General features: G+C 38.1%; 1 protein-coding gene across 1 annotated transcript in view; it reads right to left on the bottom strand.

Moving 5' to 3' along the window:
• Positions 1 to 8,259, bottom strand: part of TRIQK (triple QxxK/R motif containing) — a 57,866-nt gene extending 49,607 nt beyond the window's left edge. Inside the window, exon 1 of the mRNA XM_009638335.2 lies at positions 8,208 to 8,259. The gene's annotated coding sequence lies outside the window, so the exon portion shown is untranslated. The remainder of the gene's footprint in view (positions 1 to 8,207) is intronic.
• Positions 8,260 to 8,859: the final 600 nt, after the last annotated feature.

An 8,859-nucleotide genomic window follows, 5' to 3' on the forward strand; every position in this document is an offset into this window, starting at 1 on the left:
ATTCCTGCTTGACAATCAACCTAACAACTGAAAACCAGAAGAAGAGAAAACAGCCGCAAACAAGCTGCACAGGCACAAAGCCGGCAGGCAGACAAATGTGCCCTTCTGTTATATCCTACTGTAGCGCGATACGATGTCCCATCACACATGGCTTTCAAGTCATAGTAATTGCTAAAACCCATCACCACATGTATACCCTAATGATTGCCTCACTTCTTACCTTGAGCAAGCACGCAAAAGTTGAAAGCAGGCTACAAATGACACCAGCAAATAATACTTCAGTACACGTAGACCTGATCGTAACACTTCAGCAAAACTGAATTATTACTTCCATTACTAAACCTGGTCTTCGAAAGGACTTAAAAGGTAATCTTCCCATCCAGCATTCAGAATGAATGTGGGGTTTTTTTCCTTTCTCTGAAACTACTGCAGCTTGGTAAGTATTAGACTGATCTATGAATGAAGAAAAATGGTTTTATGCCACTTTTGTTGTCTCACATGCTGTATTAGGCATTCAGGAAAGCAACTCAGCTTAAAAAATCTATTCTAGTCACCAGGGAAAAGAAGCTAGGAAAGCAACTCAGCTTAAAAAAAAAAAATCTATTCTAGTCACCAGGGAAAAGAAGCATTAAGTGCAAAGAGTTTTAATTTGGTGGGTTTGGCATTTATGTTTTCCTCTATTTTTCAATAACTGATTAAAGATAGAATAACCTGTTAATCTTCCCCATAAAGATCAGAAGATAAAGCTGACGTGCATTTCCTTAGGCTTAACACAATACATCATTTTTTTAAAAATTTTTTTCTTTAAAATTATCTGAGGCAAAAACCAGTAGATAACTCAGTGTTAACATATCAAATGTGAAGTTCTGCCCTACAGCGCTTAATAATGAGCTTACTGGTCAGGCGTAGCTAGCAGACCCATAGATGTTAGCAGCAGCATTTTCAAACCCAAGTCCTACTCTATTGGTTTTGAAGGATTGGGCCATAATTGGGTGAAGAGTTTAATACGGCTTAAATAACATCAGCTCAGTAGTTTCTGAAGTAGTTCGAAACAATAGGCCAAGCACACTCTCTGCAGATTATATCTAAATTGCTCAAGACTTGGCTCTCCTGAAACCTACCTTGAGATCCTATTAAAGGCAATGATTTTTAAGATAAAGAATAAAGTAATAGTGTGCATGATACCATCTCTTGAGGAGCTTTATGTTCTATTTGGGCAAAAAGGGAATATAAGATCATTGATATTGATCAAAAATCTGAATCTTGAACAAAAATTGAATTAAAGGAATGGAGCAAAATCAGGCTAAAACCTTTATATGCGCCAGATGAAAAAAATAAGGTTTGATAGCCATCCGAAAATGTGGTAAACTGTTTATTTGCCTCATTTTAAGGCAGAGGAGACAAGTGTGGAGTGCAGCTGGGAAGAAAAGGCAGCAAAAAGAAAAATCGTCAACCAGCAGAAAAGTATCAGTTGAAATAGCAGAAAGTCACATGAATGCCTGAAGGTCCCAGGTGCAACAACCATCTGTGCAAACGCCTGCTTGGGCTCTTTTCATGGCTTTCCCCATAAGACCACAGAATGGGAGAAGACTGTGTCCCCATCTATTCCCACCACTCCTGAACAGTGTGCCTGTGTCCCAAGGAAGAAATTTTGCTGCAGGGTTTGTTGTCCAAGAGAATGCCGAAGGAAAGGATGACACCAACCGACACTAACTCATTGAAAAAAAGTACTCCTTTGGATGTTTCAAGTCACACAGTACATGTGAAATTCTATTTACTGGAAAAATATTAGTGAAATAAAAAAATTGAACACTTTTTCATGGGTTACTGCTTTTGGAGACAGCATATTTTTAAGATCCTGGGATCTGATGTGTGATCTGGCTGGCCTTCTCTGGCCTAAAAGATACCTCTGATGAGAGATTCCTACACCTCAATCTAGTTAGGAATGGAATGGAATAGTTACGAAGACTCCTAAAAGAGATCATTTAATGACTAGCCTTGTGAGGCTTGTGAGCATTTCTTCAGAAACCCTGGCCTGAGATAAAATGGCACAATCCACTCCATTCGCTCCAATTTCCTGAGAGCATCTCTCTAAGCACTAGGGGTTTGACGTGCCCTTGGCTGGAGTCAAAGGCGAAGGTATGCTGCAGCACTGCCATAACGTTTGATTAGGAGGAAGGGGATATACCGCCTGAAATCCAGCCTTGTGGACTGCATATAACAAAAAAAAAAAAAACCTGCCAGAGCATACAGTAAAATGAGTTGAAACCGGTTTTCATAAGAACAAACACATTCAACACCAACATCACAAGAAACTGCAGGTCTGTTTTCTTCCTGCCACAACTGCTCAGTCTGGCCACTACTGTACCAAAAGCCATACAAGCCTGTAACCAGGCTTAAGAAGTTCAAGGAGAGCTGGGTCAACTCCGAAAAGGACTTCAGCTAAGTTGTTTCTGCTTTTAACTTCCAAAATACCCTATCCCATGCACTTAGCTTTAGAGCCATCCCAGTTGTTTCCATATAGATTATTTTTTTAATAAGGTGAATTAATGAAAACTTATACCAATATAGTACAGGGGAAACATCTTTCCAGCTTTTCCCTTTTTCCAGCACTGACAGTGCTTAAGTCTGAAGGCTCAAAACCAGACAAGTTTGGTCAGAGAGCCATCGCTCTGAGCTTTTTCCTATACATGCCATTCCCTCCCCTTGAAGGTCTCCTCAAGGTACAGCACATATCTATAGAGTCCTTCTATGGTCAGGATACAGAATTGAACCAAGCCTATACCATATACATTACTTGTGTGCAATAAATGACAGAATGCAAGTGCTTTGAATTCTTTACTCTGCATATAAGGCTATGTTTTAGTATGGTGCCCACATTTAGATCATAATTTCCATAAACACGCATGAAGATAAACAGGCTCTCTTCCCATGTAGAACTGGAGGAATTCATCCAGAAGCTTTGCTTTGTAAATCATTTCAGATGTATTTTACTGAAGCCATAAAGGATATTAGCAAGTGCGCTGGGACCTTTTGTTTTAAATTATTATGATCTGCTACTCTAACAGAAGTTACTAATATTATTTAACCCCACTGGTACACTTAAAATGAAAATAGTTTGAAGCTTTTTTAAATAGGTTTTGTCTCTATAATAATCACTTTTCCAGAATACCCTATTCCTATTTAGCTTGTTGGTCCACTCCTTTGTATACCCAGAAAGATACTGAAATAATCCAGGCTTTCGAATCATCCTGTCTTTCAGAATAAAAAAGTAAACAGCAATCTAAGAAAGCTTTGTTAACCTTTTCACTCCAAATTATGGAAAGATTCATTCATAAATTAAATAGCATATGTCAAAAAATTCCAAAGAAAGCAACATCCATCTTTGCTCTGACCATTTTATGGTTACAGAATCAAAAAAACCCCCAAATTATTTATTAGCTGCTGCAATTCTTTGTGGTTGCATTAAAGCCAAACTTAAGTTTAATCACACCAAAGTCTAAAGTTGAAAAAACATATTATAGAAAGTTTTCCACAATGCATATGCACAACAAATAAGACACCATGCTTTCCACACCCTCCATAATGAGAAGAAATTACAAATTCTGACAGATGCAGCATAGCCTTGCCTAGGACACTTGACATTATGTATGTAGGAGGGCCTCCGCTGCAGCCAGGTGGGACAGTGAGCTACTAGAGCTTCTTGAGGTCCAACATGGGTGAGGTAAGGCAGACGTGTGGGCAGAAACGTCACAGCAAGCTTGAACCCACTCTTAAGCCCACCTATCAAAGGTAATATCATTAACAGAATTAAGTCTGTGTCTTCCAGGACCTTCATCGTGCTTTCAAATTTTTTAGGACATGTTTTTCATAGACGTTAGAATTAGATGCAGCATTCCAGCACTGGTCTTTAATAATTATTCAAGTGATTTAAACAGCCCTCCTACCTCTCTCCCGCATCTACTAGGCAGCACCAGCCCTTCTTGCCACCGCCCTGCATTTGATTCCCCTGTGGCTACCAGTGCTTCCTCACAACCCCAAGTCTTCCCACGGTCACAGCTTTACAAGATAAAATCTTCCATTCTGCACACACATCCAGCATTGCTTCTTCCTCGACACATTTGCAGACAAATTGCATTTTAACAGGCTCGTGTTTCCATGATCTCAGCCACACTTTAAACTTCAGCCTTTCTTCATCAATCCAGCAATCGCTGAAGCCATCCACAGTTTGCTGCTATTGCTCTTATGTTTACACCCAGACAATTGACTAAAACAGCAAAAAGCATCACACCCGACACAAACACTGGGGAAGTCCCCACAAGCTCTCAATCTGTTGACAGTGGCCTCTAGCCATTACTTGAGTGCTGGCAGCTCACCAGCTCTTTATCCACTTTATTGTTACTGTACCGTCCTAATTTTTAAATTAATTTTAGTTGAGTAACAGTAAATCAAGGACCTAATCAAATTTAAATGTTAGCTATACAAATACTGTACTTTCAGTTTGACAGCCAAGACACAAAACCAAAACAATACACTGCTTCAGGTTAACTGTTTTCTTTTTGCAGGGATGCAAGTAATACAAAAACAGTTTAACAGTGAAGTGATGTAATCTTAATTGCAGGCAGTGTAATCAGCTCCACACACAGTGAGTGCCTACTGCACAATTTCTTACGGCATACATACTACATGGAAGAAAGACCTAGGTCTTTTAACATCAGCTTTTAGGCATGATCACTTTTAAGAGTAGACAAAACCATGAGGTGAGAGCCTAAGTAGAGATGGTGACATGGTAAAGCCAAGCACTGAAGTATCCTCCACACTGACTTGGTACAGTAACAAGTTGAAAACACAGGTAGTTTAAAATAGAAAGTTTAAAGCATGTTCAGCTTGAAATTACAGGGGAGTCCCATAAACAAGTTTTGAGTATCAGAGAGGCTTTAAGATGTTGCTGAACCCAGGTGTTCAATCATCTCTCTGCCAGGGATGAGCAGCCTGTAAGAAAGGGTAAGAAGAAGGGGTATGTTCTGCCCCTGAGACCCAGGACCCCATTCCCAGCCTATGCATCAGCTCAAGTCACCCAAAAAGAAACATGAGTTAAGGTGAGGGAAGCAAACTCCAGTGCCTGAGGCAGAGGTATTGCTGGCTCTTCCATACAGACTGCAGCTGAGGGGTGGGGAGAAGGCGACCAGCTGGCAGCATCTTAAACCACAGCATCTAAGGGCTTCCAGAGCACATCTGTCAGAGCCATTCGTGAATAAATTTGAGCATAAGAGTTTATAGAATTGAGAACTTCGTATGTAAAGATTACAATGAAAACACAATAGATAAAAGCACAAAAAGCTACAAAGGCTGATTGATAATGTAAATGTGAGAGGGAATTATCATGGGTAAACTTAACCTTTTCTTCATTTACACCATACAGCACAGACGGAGAGAAAACAATTGAAACTTTGAAATCTACCACATTCCAACCCAATCTGTTTCCCCACTATAAAAAACAGTTCATAACATAAAAGGTTATTTTGTTCCATTATTTATTTGATTTCAATAGAAATACATGAGGATAAATTTGGCTTTCTGGCTAGAGGCAACCAACTACAGGCAATGTAACCCCATCTTTCATTTTGTTGTCTTACTTTAGAATAGAAGTAACAGCATCAGTAGCTGACAACAAACTTGCGTACAACATGGTGTGCTTCAGTGTGCCCGCTGGATTTTAACTTCCCAATACCGTTCTCAACATTAACCCACTGCTAACCTTTGCTCTTTCCTTCTCTCATACTTGCCCTTACAGACTTCCCCACTGTAAGCTTCTGCCGTCAGAACAGTCTTTCCCCATTTATTTACTTCACCAGCTCAACATCTATTCACAGATTTCTGTTTCACCCTTCCTCTCCTGACTACCTCCCATCCTTCTTTACGCCTGCTATCGGGTTTACATTGGCTAATTCATCACACTGTGTCTTTCCAATTCTGTCTTGGTTTTGATGGTAAAACATACTGGATGAAGGACGATGCCAAAAGCAAACACAACGAACGAAGAAGCAATATTCTGTTGATGTATGAATTATCATATTTAACATTGCAAAAAGTCCTAGGACACAATAAATGGTATTGTGTAAAGCTCCGTTGCATCATTGCCACATGTGGTTAGAGAGGCAAAAATCAAACTTAAAATTGCTAACACTGATTTTTAGCCTTGCTGCTACAAAAATGCAGAAGAAATGGGAAACAAAGGGATTAGCACTGTCCATGTCAAGAATGCCTGCAGTAAGTGTTTACTCAGCCCACTGAATTACAGGGGTATCTATGCGCAGCTACTGATACAAAAGCACATGGGGTGCCTTGACATTTTCCCATGACCTTCAAGCATCATTCTAATGAATAAAAAAGTATCAGGAATCATAGGCTGTAGCAGATAATTTTGGGATATTAAAGCTGTATTAATGCAAGTCCTAGTTGGAAAAACACACATAAGTCCTTTTTCTTCTTCTGTAGCAGTACCAGTGACCATCTACTTTTGTCATCAGGTGAAAGAGAGTTCCTTCCTAAATAACAAACACCACAGTTTTTCTGGAACTATCTTTCCTTCTTATCTTCTTTCCAGAGGGGAAAAAAAAATCTTACCTGCTTATTCTGTGTGTCAAAAATACTTCAAGACTAAAACTGATTATTAAAGAGCCATAACATAAATTCTGTTTCTTCATCTCCTCTACCAACGACACCATGATGTTTATGTTGTGCATAATACTGCAGTGATATATGAGATCATCACCTTGGTAACTAAAAACAGTTTCACTGTGCCTGTGATTGATAAACTATGGAAGTATTAAAACATTAAAAATGTTAATCTTTGTAATAATCTCCTGAAAAGTTTTTATATTAATTTAAACCATCGATCATTTTAATATTTAATCATTGCAGACTTCATTTGAAATGAGGACAGCCATTCACTGAAAAGCACTTCATTTTTTATTTTAAAAAATGATCAGCTTGTATGTATTCTGTAAATCTCTTCACTTTTTTTTTTCGTCAATTAAAAGTAAACCTGCAAGCAAATGAAAAAAAAATCTACAAGAGCACAAAAATTTAAAGGAAACTTTCTGTCAGAAAACGTACATACTTTCGCAGTCCTGTTTCCCATGAGTAACTGTATTACAACAGTAGTATCATAAGAGGGTCAGAGGAACGAGGGAGACTACTACTGTAAATGAAAATCATTAGCTTGTCTACACATTACAACCATCTATGTTTTGTTCTCTTTGTGTATCTCATAACACGTAAACTTAACAATTTACTTCCAAAGTACTTAATAAAGTGACTCAGCACTCCAAGATGATATTAAACTGGGTTAGATTTTTTTAACATCTAACCCCATTTTGTAACATTAGCCTGCATTAGCAACATATAAAGATTTTCCAAGGTATCCTATCCTTGTCTATAATTCACAGCTTGTCTTGCCTAATGAAAAATTTAGATTAATATGGAAATAACCCAAAGGAAAAAAAAAAACAACCCAAGAACTTCCTAGCTATGAGAAAAATCTCATGGAAACTCGAATATTCCAACTGTAATTATGACTAATCTTGATGGTATTTGTCTGGTTTCTTTTGAAAGATTTTTAAAACTATCTACCTAAGAAACAAAACTAAATCACAGTATCAAGAAACAAATTTCACAGAAGAATCCAAGGGAAATGTCTTCACTGCACTGCAAAAAAAAAAAACCCAACCAAAAAACCTCATCTTGTTTTTTACATAGAGTCTACTAAAACTGGATGCTTCCTGGAGGTACTGCCGTAAAGCGCACCGAGCTTACGTTGTCCTTTAAGACTGGGCCACAGGATTTGGCTGAAATATTTGAACCAAGTAAATCCTAGATATACACTGGGCAGTATCACAGGTTAATACATTAGCTTACATGACTAGTGTTCATTCTCTATTTGTGGCCAATAGCGAGTTAAAGATTTTCTCATACCTGCTATAAAACTCGCACACAAATTGGCTTCCTTTTCTGAAGGGGCTGCAGAGTGTAACGGCAAGAGCTATGAAGCAGTCAGGGAACTGACAGAAGTGCATGTGGAATCACCCAACGCATATAAACTTGCTCTGCACCGTTCAAGTTTATGAAAATAAAAACCCAGTAATAAAAGCACTGCCTTTATTCTTGATTTTACAAAGAAAAGTATATCTCTTCTTGCGTATTACCTTTTGCTAAAGTCTGGTTTTAAGCAAAGATGTATGGAAAAATCCTGTTCATTCAATGTGATGCAGTAATTGAATTCCGGAACTCAGCTGCTTGCATCTGAAACGGAAGGGATAGTCCTGTTTTTATGGAACTTAGGCACACATGCAAGAGTTTGCATGTATATCAATGCAAGATTTAAAGTTAATTATAAGAGGAGTTTTACCAATGCCAACAGAACCTCTGTTTTAGTAATTTGATTTGAAACAATCTTTCAAAACCTAGGTATTTGAAGAGCTCCCACATCTGTGGTGAAACAACTGAGTATTTTCTATATTGCATTTGCAGATGCACAATACTATTTTAGACAGCCTAAGAAGCCAATTGTAGAACATTGTTGTAATCTCTACTTGGTTAAATTCATAAATTCACAGAATTACAGGATCATTGATGTTGGAAGGGACCTCTTGAGGTCATCTACTTGGGTTCATCTACCCTTGCTCAAAAAAGTTCAGCTAGAAGACTATACATAAGTTATAAAATAAATTACAAAAAGGATTTACATATTGAAGCACAAATAACAGGGAAAAAAAAAGTGAGCAACTGCCCTTTCCTAAAAAAAAAAAAAGTATGTGTCAACTGTTTGTATTGATGTGATTAATTTATTTCAAAGTA

Source organism: Egretta garzetta, unplaced genomic scaffold, assembly GCF_000687185.1.
Source record: "Egretta garzetta isolate BGI_Z169 unplaced genomic scaffold, ASM68718v1 scaffold154, whole genome shotgun sequence".
NCBI classification, from domain to species: Eukaryota; Metazoa; Chordata; class Aves; order Pelecaniformes; family Ardeidae; genus Egretta; species Egretta garzetta.